This window comes from Hipposideros armiger, unplaced genomic scaffold (genome assembly GCF_001890085.2).
Source record: "Hipposideros armiger isolate ML-2016 unplaced genomic scaffold, ASM189008v1 scaffold_24, whole genome shotgun sequence".
Classification (NCBI taxonomy): domain Eukaryota; kingdom Metazoa; phylum Chordata; class Mammalia; order Chiroptera; family Hipposideridae; genus Hipposideros; species Hipposideros armiger.
Window position 1 is genome coordinate 3,228,141 of NW_017731374.1, and position 16,730 is coordinate 3,244,870.

Sequence of the window (16,730 nt, forward strand, 5' to 3'; positions counted from 1 at the left end):
CTCTCTCTCTCTCTCTCTCTCTCTCTCTCTCTCTCTCTCTCTCTCTCTCTCTCTTTCTTTCTTCTTTCGTCTTTTGCTGTTAAGTGCATGCTGCAGTGAACATCCTTGTAAATCTTGCAAATGAACCTGTATCTGATTTTCTGGAAATGGATTTGCTGAGTGAGTAAATATGCACATTATAGATTTTGCTAAATATTGTCAAAGTTCCTCCAAAAAGGTTATATCACTTTACATTGCCACCGGTGATGTTTGAGAGCCCCCATTTCCTCACATGCTTAGCAACCCCAGCCACATATATTTACATCTGAGCATTTATATTTGACTAGTCTAACTTCATGTAAACAGTCTATCAGTGGTTACAGACTGTGCTTTTTGCCCCACCCGATTGAGGTCCTTTGGACTACTTGTCAGTTTTTTACAAAGCACTGGTGAGCCATAAATTACAAACAGCAAGCTTGAATCCAGAAGATAATGAAATTATTTACAAAGGCAAAACTTAAAATGTTTCATTAATTTTAAAAGTGATCAAGTCGTTTTCTTTTAAGTTGGTCAAGTTTAGGCTTTTCTCGATTAATTTGTTACTCTTACAGTTGAGTTGAGAGTCCATCACAGAACACCCCTCTTTTACCTTTTGTTGCCGTTAGTTATATTGCAAGTTTTCCATTTTCAAAGGCTTTAACATCGCTGTTTTGAACTGTAAACATAATTCTCACAGTTCAGTCAATTAACTGAATGCCATTTATGTACTAGGCACTGTTCCAAGTGCTGAGAATATGGCAGTGAACAAAACTGAAAAAGGTCCTCCCTTGACAGAGCTTCTATACAATAGTGGAGACACTATATGTAGTGTATTTATAAATACTATGAATAGAAATAACACACGTTAAGAGACTGAAGGGTGATGTGGGAGGGTTCTTCTTGCTAGAGTAGTCAGCAGACAGGTTTCTGAGTGGGAGAGTTTTTTTGAATAGGGACGTGAACAAGGTGAGAGGATGAGCCATGCAGAAGGAAGAGCAGTTGCAAAGGTCCTGAGGCAGGACCATGCTTTGTGGGCGGTGTTAGACAAGATCAGCACCAGCCATTTCATCCCTGGCATCCTTTTTCCTGAGCATTTTTGGTCAATTTAATCTTTAGTTGGAAGGTTTTGTTTTAAACAGGGCCCAACGGGGTTATATCTGAATGCCTTTCTGTGGCTCCTGTGAACAAACTGAATGTGTATCACATTATAGGATCGTGTTCTGGCTCTCCCCTATAATTCTACGAGACATCGTTCCATTGCGGTCTGCGTAGACGGTTGCTCTGGCAAAGTCTGAGGCTGGCCTGATCACTTCCTCTGTGTAGCTGACTTGCCTCCTCCCTCCTGTTCTACTCTTGCAATTTTTTTTTACTTTTTTTTGTTTCTTTTGCCTTGGTTCTGACAGAATTATTTTTAAACATGAAAGTTTAATAACTTTTCTGTGATATTTTCCACTGCAAGTCATCATGTCAGTTTTTTTTTTCTGGAAAATGGTGTGTTTCTTTGATCTGAAGATGCATATTTTTCTTTATTTTTTGTGAAGATATTTACTCCTGGCTTTCAAATAAAAAACATCCATTGTTCCGTTATCTACTACAGGTGCATACATGTATTACTCACTACCCTCCATAAGTATCTGTTTTATTAGACTTACAAAGCAATGTAATAGTTAGACATATACATCCCTCACAAAGTGATAACCCTCTACCCCAATCTACTACCCCTCTGACATCGTATATAGCTGTTACAATTCCATTGACTCTATCCCTTATGCTGTACTCCACATCCCATGACTATATATATTAAATTATAGTTGACATTCAATATTATTCAGCTTCAGCTTCAGGTGTACAGCGCAGTGGTCAGGCTACACAGTCCATGCAGTGGTCTCCCTAATAAGACAAATGCCCATCTGACACCCTACAAAATCTTGACAACATTATTGATTATATTCCCCAAACTGTCTTTCATGTCCCCATGGCAATATTGTGACTACTAATTTGTATTTTCTAACCCCTTCCTCTTCTCCCCCATTCCCACCCCCTCCCATCTAGCAACCATCAATTTTTTTCCCTATATCTCGGAATCTACTTCTGTTTAGTTTGCCCATTTATTCTGTTCTTTAGATTCTACATATAAGAGAGAGCATATGGTATTTGTCTTTCTCTGTCTGACTTATGTCACTTAGCATTATATTCTTTAGGTCCATCCATGTTGTTGCAAATGGTAAGATTTCTTTTTTTTTTTTATGGCCAAGTCTCCATAAGTATTTTGAATTGCTCATTTCCCCATGAGTTTTTGTTACATTTTCAAGTCTATCCTCTAGACAACTGACTTTTTTTTTTAGAAATATTTGTTTCATTCTTACTCATTCCAATGGTTTTATTGTCATCTTCAATTTATTTTTGACTCTGCTAGCTCACTTTGCAGTTATGTGTTTCAAGGGTTCATATTTTTTTAAATTTCTTTAAACATATGGAGAAAAGTTTATCTGAAAATTTCATCAATTTCTTGTGTTATTTTTCTGAAATTACTTATCCGCCTCTGGATTTCCTCTTTTAAAATAATAATTAAGCATATAGAAACTATGCATGTTGGCAGCTTTGCATTTGATACCCACTTCCAAATGGAGGTAATTTTATCCAAACCACTTATTTGGCAAGAGTAAGTGGGAGGGATAGAGGCAGTGTTTGGGAAGACGGTGGCTTTAGTTGAGATATTTTGTCTCATAAAAATTCCTTACAATTCTGCAATGTCTTCTGCTCTAAAAATATCTTGTAGTGAATGAATAGATCACTCAGACAGATCTACATCCCAGCTCACTGTGTGTGTGTGTGTGTGTGTGTGTGTGTGTGTGTGTGTGTTGGTTGGTGCTTATTTATCACTACATAGTTGACTCTTTGTAGCATCTACAAGCAAAGGGAAGGGGGCAAGTCATCCACAAAAGTAATTGTTACTTCTGTTTTCCTACATCTCTTGCCTCCAGACTAGTTCTTTATGTGAAATTATTATGTTTCAGGCCTTCACAGATAATACTGTTAGCAGGTTCACACAGTACCTGCATCAGCGTCACTTCCTGCACCAGTCTGGTATGGAAATCAGCCCCCCCACACAGGTGTTCCCCATGTCTCCCATGATTTGCTCATGCCACTCCTCACCATTCCAACACTGGGCCTCTCTCAACTCTCTCCTTACTTAGAAATTTGAAAACCAATGAAGATCTGTAGAGGTATATATCACCTTTTAGGGTTGTCTATTGATTTCATACAATTTTTACCTTTTTTGGGAGATAATTCTTATAGTCTATGATTTGAGAATCTTAGCTCTCTGCTAGTTTCATAATAGATAAAATTTTCTTTTCAATTTTTCCTTCTTTTAGTTTATTTCAGCAGGTTTCAGGGAGACACAGAGAAAACGTGCCTTTACCATATCTTTGACTGAATGAATCAATGAATCTTGGGTTCCTATGAACATAGTTATTAAGAATGACCAAATGTCATTGTTATTAGAAACTTTGTTGTTGTTTTCTATCTTTTTCAATCAATGCTTAGGAATGTGTCTGGCAAAAGAAGTTTATGAATGAGATTATAAATACTTTGTGGTAGAAGAATTTGGGAAAGGGCGTGTGTGGTCGATGTTCTTCTTACCCTTCAAATCCACTCTCTACCCTTTCCCCGCTGCTTTGTGGCCTGAGAAGCTGACCTCTATGCACTGTGTCAGCTGGGCTCTCTTGCTCTTTGGCTTTCTGTGGGTTGGATCAGTGGAAGTCACCAGCAGCAGACCCAGTGGAAGAAGAGTGAGATCTGTATGTTTACCGTCTCCCTTCCTGCAGGGCAGTGAATTGGCAGTGATGCTTTCTTTTTCTGAAGGCCACCGCCTCTGCCTGCAGCCCTCTCCCACGTAATGTTCTGGCTCTCTCCTGGTTCTCTCCTTGCTCCTTCGGGACTAGGTGTGGCAAATGACTGGCATCCCCACGTTGTTAGCCCCTGGTGCTTCACTGGCCCTGTTGGTTTTGCTTAACTCTGCCCATGCCTTTGTAAAGCAGCCCCTTTATTAAGCTCACCTCAATTATTTGGTTTGTGCTATCTATTCCCATCTGGGATCCTAATTCATAGAGTGTGCAAAGCGTAGAAATGTTAGAAATTGTACATAAACGACTTTACATTCCTGGGATGGAATGTGGTAATTTTTGTTTGTCCACTCATTCTGGTCATTGGAGCTCAAGGCTCTGGAATATGAAATAGGTATTGAGAGTTGTTAGAAGCTTACTCATAAACTTAAGAAGGAGAAGCTTTGATTTCACAGCCTACCGAAGTGTTCATTTGTTTCCCATTGAAAATGTGATTTTTCTTGTTTATAACTTTTAATAAAATGTCCCCAAATTTGGCTCCCCAGAAGGAAGACCAACTCAGTTATAGAAGGGTTTAATTAGAATTTTATTTAAAGAATGGAACTTTATTTATTTCCATTATATGGAACTTTAAAAATCAAAATTCTGTTTTTATAAATAGATCTTCATAATATTTGACCTACTCTTTAGACACAAGTGACAACTTAACCTATCAGTAATATAAACGAATGCTTCCTAAGTTGATTCCAGGTCAATAAAATCTGTCCCATTTCCCTCTTCTGTCCCATCTGTCCAATTTGTCCCATCCTTCTTCACAGATAGTATAAAAGCATAAAATATAATCTAATCAAAAGATATGTTTTACAAGTTCTGAATAAATGGGCTCTAAACTAAAGATATTATACTCGATCTATTTTATGTAATATTTCATACTTGGAAGTTATTTAGACTGCTTATCCTGCCTTCTGTGCCTCCATTTCACTTTCAATTATGTTTATTCATTCATTCATTTATTTATAACTCATAATTATTAAGTAACTGCTGTATGCTAGTCACTGTTTTTGGTACCTGTGAACAAATATGAATACAACAAAGTTCCTGCTTTCACAGAGGCCATAATCTAATGAGGAACAAAGATAATTGGGCGAATAATTATAATATAAAGTATGCTATGTTATGCTAGGGGAAGGTTTGATAGGATATTATCTGAAGCATACAAGAAGAGGACAGCAGCCTAAATGGATCTTAGGAGTTCAGAGATTCTAAATGAGGTCAAAATCCAAGCAAGCCTAATTTTTAGCCCCTGAAATTGATTTAGCATCAGAGCACTTTTTAAAAAAATGTTTGGACTAGTCATCTTACAACTGCTTAAGTCACATCCTAAAAAATTTAACCAAGTCAATTTCAATATTAAAACCAGTTTGACAGTCTTCAAATGTTTTTGTTTGTGCTAATGAGGCTGTGACAAACACTCCCTCCACAACCATTCATGCTATAGTATTGTGGTGAATGCCTGCCCCCTTGAGGAATCAGAAACTCAGTTTTTCAGATGATAGTGCAAAGTGGGATCTCGATCAAAGCAGAAGACAAAGCAAAGTCCAGAAAGCAAACAGAGCCCAAAACAGAACAAACAAACAAACAGAAACATGAAGATTTGTGGGGGCCTGCTAAATTAGATACTTAATTTGTTTTAGCCATCTTTGTTGAGAGGTTCTAACTCTTGAAAAGCACCCAATCTGCTAACCCATAGCTGTGAGCCAGTCAGGAAAGCACTGCAGAAGTTGGTCTAGGAACAATTTGAAAGTTCTCCATCCCTTCTTATCTTCTGAGAGGGAGGTGCCCAGCACTTAGAGTTGATGACACCAACCATAAGGCCTGATTTCCTCAGAGACTCATGCTGTAGTGTGCATGCAAATCACCTGGGAATAGTATGCAAAGGCAGATCGAGGTCTGAAGATCTGGGGTGGGGTTGGAGAGGCTACATTCCCATCAAGCTTCCTAGGAGAGGAGGCTGAGGCTGACTGCTGGTCTGCAGACCATGCTTTGAGTAGCAGTGTTCACAGTGTAAAGACATGGTGGAGGGCTTTATATAATGGAAGAAATGAGGGTCTCATCCTTTTATACTTTCTCCTCAAATTACCCTTACTGTACGGGCTCGCTCCAGTGAACTCGCTTTCAGTAATCTGTGTATAAAACAAGTCAGTCTACACAACAAAACCGGGCTCTTCGTTTTAGTGGGCATAACTTGGCAGTTCCATGTGGATAGAGAAAGTCTTTATCTTTTGAAAAGCAGGTCAGGTTAAGGAGTTGTGAAAAAAGTGTTTACGAGGTAAAATAAATGTAATTCTATCTTTCACAATATGAGTTTAAAGATTTTTGCGGTCATAAATAATTTAAAATCTAAAAATATTTCTCTTTGGCTGGTTTCTTAATATTTTTAAAATAGTTAGTGAATCTAATTATCTGTGGCCTCAGATCTCTACAAATCAATAATATGTTGGTGTAATCCTATAAATATGATATTCATATGAATATGAACATGTTAGGACCCGGAAGCTTCTGGTATTACATTTTCTGAACAAGAATGAACAGATTTAAAGATCCTCACATTTGAAAGCCAGGGGAGAGCAACCTATTTCATAGAGGATAATTCAAAATATGTTATTAAGTTGTGTTTTCATTTATGTGAGATGAGAATTATCTCTTTTCCTTATTATGGGAGCTAAATAGTATAAGGACAATAGATACTTGAGAATTAAACCGTACAGAATCAGATTGTGTTATGGATTCTTGCTTGTGTAATTAAATAATGGCTCTCCAAATGTAATTACACTTGGGTGAATTAAAGCACAGTTTTTCCAGGGTTCTCAGTGTGTCCTCCCCCAGCCCATGGCAGCTGCATAATGTGCCCTCCTCTGAATTTCATCCCAGGTCTTGAAATTAGAAGCATTTTATTCTATCAAGGTGGTGTGCATATGTCCTCAGTGCAGGGAGAATGGGAGTGTCATGCCCTGGAAAAACAAAGGTTAGGGTGTGTGTGTGTGTGTGTGTGTGTGTGTGTGTGTGTGTGTGTGTGTACATAACTCACTACTTCTTAAGGCCTCCTTCTGAAATGCCACCCTTCAGATAATGTGTGTGTCTGCATCTTATTTTGATATGTTTGCATTTCTCCCATTCGTTATTTTTTTTAACTTTAAATAAAAAAATTTATTGGGGAACAGTATGCTTTTCCAGGACCATTAGCCCCAAGTCAAGTAGTTGTTTTAATCTAGTTACGGAAGGCACATCTCAGTGGCCCATGTGGGGATCGAACTGGCAACCTTGGTGTTACGAGCACTGTGCTCTAACTACCTGAGCTAATCGGCCGCCGCCTCTGCCATTCATTCTTATCTTAGGAATTATAAAAGGATTGCTAAGACCAAAATCTCCAAGTTGGTGGAAAAGCTTTGGCCTTTGTCACCCACTGCCCAAATTTGCCTGCTTCAGATGACTGGACAACCTTGAGGGCTGTAGGCTGGCGTATTGTGCTTACACAGTCACAGAGGCTGCTGGGGAGGGCTGCCAGCTCCTGGGCTCTGGGTGGGGGGTAAAGGTGGGGTTAAAGGGCAGAAGAGTGAGCCTGGAGGGAATCAGCTGGCATTTGTGAATGTAGAAACCCATAGGGCACAAGCTGGGTGAAATCTGCCAGGGATCCTTGGTGGCTATTGGTTTCTTCAGTGGCAAAAGCTGCCGGGGACATCTGCAGGCCAGGTCACTGGGAACTGCGGTCATTCTCGCTATGTTTCTGCTATTGGTAGCCTCTGCTTTTCTTTCTTGTTTCTAGCTGTCTCTCTATCTAGGTACATTTCAGCTTTGCTGGCCCCTGGGTGGGGCAAAACCCAAGGGGATTCTTCATGTAGTGCCCTGAAAGGCTAAAGAAGCTGGTCGTTGACCCCACTCTCTCTTTTCCGTTGATGGGAACCCTTTCTAGCTGGGGAGGTCTCTCTTGGCTTTGGGCAATACCAACCTGGTGGATAGGATGATGTAGGCAAATGAAGCTGTTCTTCCTTCCTTTTTTGTGGGGTTGTTTTGTTCCATTATGTTACTGAAGTAACTTAATTAAATTCCTGAGCTCTCCCAGAGCTGTTTTGTCCATGGGTTGCAGTCTCAATTGTTGACGTTTGTCGGGGGCATCAGAGGCTGGGGTCTCCTATGCCACCATGTTGGTGATGTCACCCTGGAGCCTAATGGGAGTTATGTTCCACTTCCGTGGCCCATGCTTGTCTCTCATCACATCTTAAGCCACATCCCAAGACCCTGATTTTCCAGGTGGTACTAAGATGCAGGCTTCATGTGAACATCAATAGCTGGAGATCTATCTTGATACCCTCAAAGCTTAGGTTGACACTGATTTTGATTCATAGGATAAAAGATCTGTGAAATAGAAAAGCATAAACCAGACATCGGAGGTAATACCATTGCCTAAAGTCTGCCTAGTACTGGAGTGGAAACTTAGGCTTGCAATTGATGAAGAAAACTCACCTCCTGTTAGAGGCTAAGCTTTTGAATAGGTCGACATTTGGAAGGGTAAAACATTTGTCCTCTTCACCATTAAGTATTAGGTACAGATTTTCATAGATGCCTTTTATCAAATTCAGGATATTCCTTTTTCCTAGTGTGCTGCCAGTGTTGTTTTACTTAAATGAATAGTTGTTAAATTTGTCAAATACTTTTTTCTAGATCTAATGAGAAATCATATGGAGTCCCTTTGCTAGTTATTTTGTTGAGGTTTTTGCATCTATATTCATGAAAGATATGGCTTGTAATTTTCTTTTCTTGTAATCCCCTTGTCAGGTTTTGATGTCATTATTATGTTGGTGTGGTAAAACTAGTAGGGAAGGGTGTCTTCTCTATTTTCTGGAAGAATTTATGGAGTAGTATTTTTTTCTAAAATGTTTGATAGAATTCACCAGTGAAACTTTGTGGGCTGAGTTTTTCTTGATTAGAAGGCTTTTAATTACAAATTCCATTTCTTTTATAGATATAGGGCTACTCAGATTTTAAATTTCTTTTTGTGTTCAGTAATTTGCATTTTCTAAGGAATTTATCTATATCATCTAAGTTATTAAACCTGTCAACATAAATTCTTTCATAACAGTTTTCTTATTGTCTTATTACTATGCCCAGGAATCTATAGTGTTGCCCCTGATATCATTCTTGATATTTGTGTTTTTATCTTTTATTTCTTGATTCATTTTTATAAGGATTTATTGATTTTGTTAATCTTTTCAAAGCGCCAACTTTTGGCTCTTGTGTTCTCTATTGTTTGTTTTCCATTTCATTGATTTCCATTCCTTTCTTTTTTATTTCTTTTATTTTATGTACTCTGGGCTAAATTTTTTCCAGCATTTTAAAATTAAACATTAGGTCATTAAAAAAGCTCCTTTACAAATATTAATATTACACCAGCTGCTTTCCACATATTTTGATTTATTGTATTTTCATTATCATTTAATTTGAAATATTTTCTAATTTCTCTTGTGATTTCTTTTTTGATACATAGGATACCATGTGGTATCATTTTCCTTCAGCCTGAAGAAACTCCTTTAGCATGTTCTTATGTAGCATGTTTATGCTGGTGACAAATTTCCCTGGTTTTTGTTTATATGAAAATGTCATTATTTTGACTTCATTTTTGAAGGATACTTTTATTGGATATAGAATTCGAGATTGACAGTGTTTTTTCTTTTTAATTCTTTAAAGATTACATTTGTCTTTAATTTTCAATATTTTTGATAAAAAGTCAGTCATCATTTTTTACTCTTGTTCCCCTATATGTAATATGTCTTTTTTTCCTTTGATTGCTTTTAAGATTTTCTCATTTTCTTGATTTTCAGTAGTTTGACTATAATGTGCCTGATGTAGTTTTCTTGTAACATTTCTAGCTTGGGGTTCTGAAGAATTCTCAGCATATATTTCTTTCAAGTACTTTTCACACCTCATTCTCTTTATCCTTTCCTTTGGAGTCCAGTTATTCATATAGTAGAATGCTTGATACAACCCCACAGGTCACTGAGACCCTGCTCAGGTTTTTGCACTTTTAAAATTTAAATTTTTTTAAATTTACAAGTCAAAACTGTTTCATTCTAAACAGACTTTGAGATTATTTATTTTAATAAGTATTTCCTGTTTATTCTAATAATGCAATTGGATAAACAGAAATGAATGCTAAAACCAGGACAAAAGGAAAAGCAGGTTTGGGAATATAAATAAAAACTGAGCAAGATTAATCTTCTGAACATTGTTCCGTTCGGTTCCGAAAGGTGGGCTGCACATTTGGCTCTCTAAGCTTACCAGTGGTGAGTACAAAGACAGAAAAACTGGTGACAAGATTCAAAATGCCTGCGTGACCAAAACAAGCCAGTTATTAAGGAGAAAACAGTTTTTCTTAGTACCAGGGCTTGAGAGAAATTTCGCTCATGGATACTCCACGTTCCCAGAACAAACGCACAAGCAAGTTTCATAAGAATTTCCTTGCAACGCCCCTCACTGAAAGTGGATGACAAAACAACAATGTGCATCACCTTTTATAGAAGGAAGTGTTAATAAGGGGGCATTTAACAGGGACTAAATACTTAAAAGATTCTGACTACTTTCGTAGGTCCTGTTACTTACACTGCAGTAGTTCCTCAAATAACATCTGACCAGTGTTTCACCCTTAATTTTTGTTCCCCTAAAACCTCTGCAATAAACATGATCCGCATTTCATTTCAGAACGGATGAAAACAAAAGATCTCTTTTCAGTTCTCTTTCTCCTTGTTTACCATGCTTATAAAAGAAGCCAAGCACTTGGTACTAGGAGCTGATAATGTTGGCTTTCATTTATAATCATCAAGATTTTCAAATAGATGCCATTTCTTGAGGCATGTATTTATCTACGAGAGATAATCTATGGGCCTTCCTAGTGTCCAGCAGAGACAAGGTATAGACAGAGGAAATTAAAGTGCTGGGAAGAGGAAATCATTGTTGGCCCAAATGTTACAGTGTCTTTTTTTTTTTCTGACTAGAGGTAAGCCAAAATTTAATTATACTGCTGATGGTTTGGCTTGATAAGTATAATGGATGCTAATTCATAGGTGGCTGAGAATCAATACCTTTTTTTTTTCTTTCATTGAGTAATAACATGTTTGCTTTGAAATATCTTATCTAAGTGTATGATTCCGTGTGTAAAGCTTTTTGAGGTGAGAACTCTGAGAAACACAATCTGGCAAAGGCAGACTTGTGTTTAGGGCTTAGGTCTGCCCTGGAGGATCTGATTACAGAAGCCCCTTCTCACCCTGGAGCACCATTTTAGAAAGTTCCATGCATCAGAAAGCCCTCTAATTGTGTCTCTGTTACTGGAGACAAGGCCTCTAAGTGTCTGGAACTACGTTAGCTTTCTGTTGGTGCTTCTTCCCACGAATATTCCAGCTTGCTGATTGCCAAGCTGTGGCTATGGGGGGCTTCCTGTCGACAGCACTCACTTAAATGAAAATGTTTTCATTTTGTAGCTTTACCAGATTAGAGGGACGATAATTCTCAAAGACAGCTGTTTCTGAAGTGAGGAGAGCAAAGGTATTGCACTAAGAGGCTAGGAGTATATGGTAGTGTGAACAGTCAGTGTGTAGGACAAGAAGTGGTGTGAAGAGCTCAAATGTGGTCCCTTAACCAGACAGATGACCTCTTCTCTTCTGCTTCATGGAAATAGACTTTGTGATTTACCAGGTGGGAGTAAATTACTTCTCTCTTCGGAAAGGAGCCCATGTGTACTTTGGGTTCCTGGCGCCAAGGTTTGGCTTTGGAAACTCTGACTTATATGATCTTTGGAAAGTAACTGAATGTCCGGGCTTCAGGTGCTGCTTGAGAATGATCTAGACTAGTTATAGTTGGCTTTCTCACACCCCAGCAGGTGATGCAGAACAACCCCAAAGCATAGAATTTTAAAGCTCAGACATCATCTGGTTTAGCCTAGTCTCCAGGTGTGTGAGCTCAAAGGGCTTAGGTGTTCTCCATTACAATGGGACCTACAGTTTTAAAAAGCACCCCCTCCTAAGGATAAAGAAACTCCTTTGGTTGATCGTTAGAGTGTTTCATTACTTTTAGACAAGAAGATGCTCTTCGTAATAAGAAATATAGTTACTGGAGCTGGAAGTACTCTAAAATAGATTCAGTCCTCTATTTATTGGGTTGTCGGAAAAGTCATGATGCATTTTTGCAATGAAACATAGAAAAAGTATGTCATGACTTTTCCGACAACCCAATATGTTTGACAGATGCTTCATTTACAATCTGCGTGACTTGGTAAAGTCACCTTAATCATTCTGAATTGTTCTTCTGTTAAGAGGGAATAAGAATCCTATCTCTCTAGATTCATGCAGAAGAGAGATTTTTTTCAACTATGTGCTCATGCTATTTCATAGTTTATTGACACTGAATCTGGGAAGTAACCAATGTTCACCGATGACTCACATTTGCCTTGCGGCTCACTAAGATTCCCAGGTGCTTCTGACTATGCCTGGATCTGTTGAGTCAATTTCTTCCTGCCTACAGTGGGTATGGTTTGGTTTTGGTTCAAATGGTGCCGATTATGTTGAAACTCCACTCGCTGTTAAAGAAGCCAAGGAACACACATACGGACAGGCCCAGACTCACTTGTCCACCCTCTCTCACGGTCAGTGATCAGAGCAGGGTGGTCACACGGGAGTGTGCAGACACGTGCTCTCTCACCTGCTCCCAACACTGTTCCACAGCAGCCAAATAGTTCATGCGCAAGGAAGCCCCAAAGCTTAGCTCTGGCTTTGGACATTACCTCAGAGAAAGATCTCAAAAGTGTGCTAGGAATAACTACTATGAGGGCTTAGATAAAGAGTTCTTAAACTTTTTTTATTGGGCTGCAGGTCTCTTGGGCAGTTTGGTGAAACCTATGGATTCCTTTAAAAAAGTCTATGAAATGTATAGGATTACAAAACCTAAAAACAGTTTTACCGAAATATAGTCATTAAAATATTATAAAACAAATTTGTGATTTAATAATTTGTGACTTCACCAAGTCAAGCAGATAGTAAATGGTACTTTTTATTCATGCATTGAGTACCAAGGCTAGCAGCAGATCAAATAACTGATTTCAAAGTTGTGATGAGTGTAATAGTTATTTCAACATATCTGTAACAATTATAACATGAAACTATCTGTGATTTCCTATTGGTGACAAAGTCACAGGTACTGCTGATCCAGCCGTGGTTTGTTACCTACGTTTATAATTGAAAGAAATGCAAAATTTCAGTTAGAGGTTAGTGAAAATAAATATGTAATTTTTTTCCTATGCAAATTCTTAAATCCCCAGAATTCTACCCCAGGTTAAGGACCTTAGATTTCAACAATAATGAAAACAGAAGAAAAGCTAAGGATAAGAAAAACGGAAAGCTTCCTTTGTCAATGTACAGTTACATGAATGTTAATTACATTTCAAGCCACTAGCAATAAATGTGCTTTAGTTTAGTGGTTAGCACAGCCTTTTGCATACCGTTGTCTCCCAATAAATATCTGTGGAAGAAACTAACAGAAGCATTGCTTTGCATTCATCCATCCATCTACTTGTCCTTTTCCTCCAGTGGACTATGAACACTTTGAGGGCACATTAGTTTCCCCATGATATAGGAGCCCAGTCAATGTTTGTTGAATGAAAAAAAAAAGATATGATAGAATATAATAGCTAGATTAAGTCAGAATATTTTCAAAATCACATCTGCTTAGCTTTGTAATATCCTATCCAGTAAGAAAGACAGAGAGCTCTCACTCATTTCTGGCAGAATTCTATTCAACAGACCCTGTTTATTGAGTATTTATTGTATGTCAGGGATGCAATGTCATTTAATACTCCCAGTAAGCTTGCAGGTATACATTACCCACATTCAACAATGCGATTCAGATATTGTTGAGAGTTTACGTGTAGTAAACCATGGCGTGCGTTGCATTAAGCCCAATGGCACAAGGTGGGATGTAGAGATGAAGAAGATAACGGTTCCTGCCTGCAGACAGCCGTGATACAGTAGTGAGGAAAGAAATGTGTATGCCTAACCATGAAACAAGGTAAACTGAAGCAGACAGAGGGATCAGCATGACTAAAGGCACTGGGGCAGGATGGAGTATTTTTTTTCTGGGAATGGTGGAGTTTTCAGAGGAAGTAAAATTTGAGGTGAGAAGGCAGGGGAACAGCAGAAGGGGGAAGGCTGAAAAGATGGGTTGAGGTTCGAATTGCAGAGCTCAGCATTTTCCACTTATAGAGATAGTTTAAAAATGCCACTGCTGCCATCAAATTACATACCCATTCTAAGTCACATTCCAAGTCACTGTATACTAGATACTAATGATTTTGTAGGAGCCTCTCAGAACACCATAATGAATCTTGAGTTTTTCAGATTGTTTGATTAACCCTCCTCTCCTTGTCCCCAATGGAAGCATTGCTCAAAAAATTCAGGTGACTCTGAATTTCTGATAGGACCAGAAGTATCTCCATGCCATCTGCTGCCAACCTAACAATGCTAATCTCAGGCACTTCCCAGCTGTCTGACTCCGGTTAAGCATCATCACAGTGGTTCATGGTAATTTTCCCAAATCAAAAATTTAAGAGAATTAATAGCATGGTAATTTGATCCAACTTTATTCTCTTGGACTGGTCAAGGCAACTAGGGAGCCAGCATTCATGCCATGCCTCTGTTTATCCTAATGAGAAGCACCCTGATTTATAACGAGGGCTAGCAATTTAGTGTAGCTCAAGCATAATTTGTGAACTCTAATGACCAGAGTATTACAATCAGAACGGACTAAATGGAACCATTTCTCAAATATGTGCTGTTTTGAGGTTTCTGGATCGTGTTGCTTTGCTCACTGAAGGAAAAATATTGCTTTGTACACAGTTCACGAGATAATCAAACAGTTGCATCTTCTACTGAAAAATTGTCTTTCATATAATCATCTGTTTAAGTATATCTTTGACTTTTGAATGTGTAGAATTGTGGACTATTTGAGGGCTTAAAAGTGCTCTAGTTCAATTACTTTATTTTATGAATGAAGACCTCAGGCCCAGAGAGAGAGAAAAGACTTGCCTAAGTTCCTTTGACTCTGTAGCAATGGACCTCGGAGAGGACCCAGGCCCATACATTTGCCCCACTGGAGGCTGCTCCCACACATGGGTGGTTTTTGGGGCACTTGATCTTTTATTTGTTCAGAGTACCTTACGGTGCATGAGGACTTTCTTTTCTTTCTTTCTTCTTTTTTTTTTTTGCCAGTTTCCAGGGATCTTCTGACCAAGTGCCATTGTGTATTTTGTGCTAGAAGGAAACGTGTATCATTGGTGAAGCAGCCTCCCTTCTCCTCTGACTTCTTGACTTTATTTCTGAACTTCCTTCCTGTAACAAGTTGAATGGTGGCCCTCCAAAAGGATACAACCCATGTCCTAACCCCTGAAACCTATGAATGTGACCTTATTTGGAAAAATGGTCTTTGCAGATATAATTAAGTTCAGGGTCTCAAGATGGGATCACCCTGGATTTAGAAAGGCAGAGGGAAATTTGAGACACAGGGGAGAAGGCCATGTAAAGATGGAGGCAGAGACTGGAGTTATGCAGCTGGAATGAGGAATGTTTCAAAGATGGCCAGAAGCCCCCAGAACCCAGGAGAGAGGCAGGGGACCACTCTCCCCCAGAACCTCCAAAAGGAACCAAAGTAGATGCTAATAAATATTTATGGATTGAATAAAAGGCTAATGAATGTGTACTTCTAAAAAGTACATAATGGTTCAATTCATCAGGCTGCCAAGAAATTAGGCACTGCTGAGAAGATAATAAAAGGTTGATCTCAAAGGAGAGGCCAATTCTGTTATAGACTTTGTGATGCCAGCGTATCCTTCTGTAATAATCGGTTATGTGAGTTTGAGACTCCAGTTGCTACTGTCATCTCTGAAAGACTCCATAGTTCTTCCACACCTCCCCACCATCGGTCATCAGGGGGATTAATGTCCCCTCATCAGGGTAGATGTAGGCCCTGCAGAATCCCATCCCCATTAGAGAGCTAACGGTGAGAAAACACACTAAATGTGTTGTGTAGTGGTTGACTGTGGGTCCCTTAACCCTTCTGATCCTCAATTTATCATCTGTAAAATGGATAAACATAATGCCTTCCTCAAAGCCTTGTTGAGGTCACAGTATGAGATAGGTGTGATATATGTCTCTAAGAGGGCACAATAAATAGCACTTCTATTACTTGGTTGAGTTCTGAACCAATTAATAAATAAGACAAAATAATTCATAGATGGAAAACAGAAATATCACCTAATGACTCCTAGTGAGGGCTAAGATGCAGTCCATAGCACAGCATGAGACTCCCACATGAAAGCTAGATCTTTGCACAAGGTGGACTTAACCTTCTAGTCTCAGAGTGTACTGGGCTCTGCGGTGGGGACAGAACTTGTCTCTGAAGGAGCTGAGCAAGCCCCATGCTCTCAGGGTGTGGCCCACTTCTGGGAGGAAGAGACAGGATTATGCACATCAAATTTCTGCCACCAAATTCAGTACTCAACTGTGTGACTCCCAGGGGAGGAGTGAGTGAGAAGTGGACCGAGGCCAGGAGTGTCATGGAAACAGATGTTCTTCCACATGGACAGAAGCATCGGGAGTGGCGAAGAGCTTTCTGTTTTGTTTGTTTGTTTGTTTTTTTAAAGATTTTTATTGGGGAATTGAGGGGATGGGAACAGTGCTGGGGAATTGGGGGAAGGGGAACAGACAAGTTGCTGTCGTTTGTTCTTCAGTCTAGTTGTGGAGGACGTTGCTTCACTGACCCAAGTTGGCA

At 39.0% G+C, this 16,730-nt stretch overlaps 1 protein-coding gene across 2 annotated transcripts in view; it reads left to right on the forward strand.

Moving 5' to 3' along the window:
* PALM2AKAP2 (PALM2 and AKAP2 fusion) overlaps positions 1–16,730 on the forward strand; it is a 428,602-nt gene that overhangs the window by 5,188 nt on the left and 406,684 nt on the right. The gene's annotated exons all lie outside the window — the stretch shown is intronic.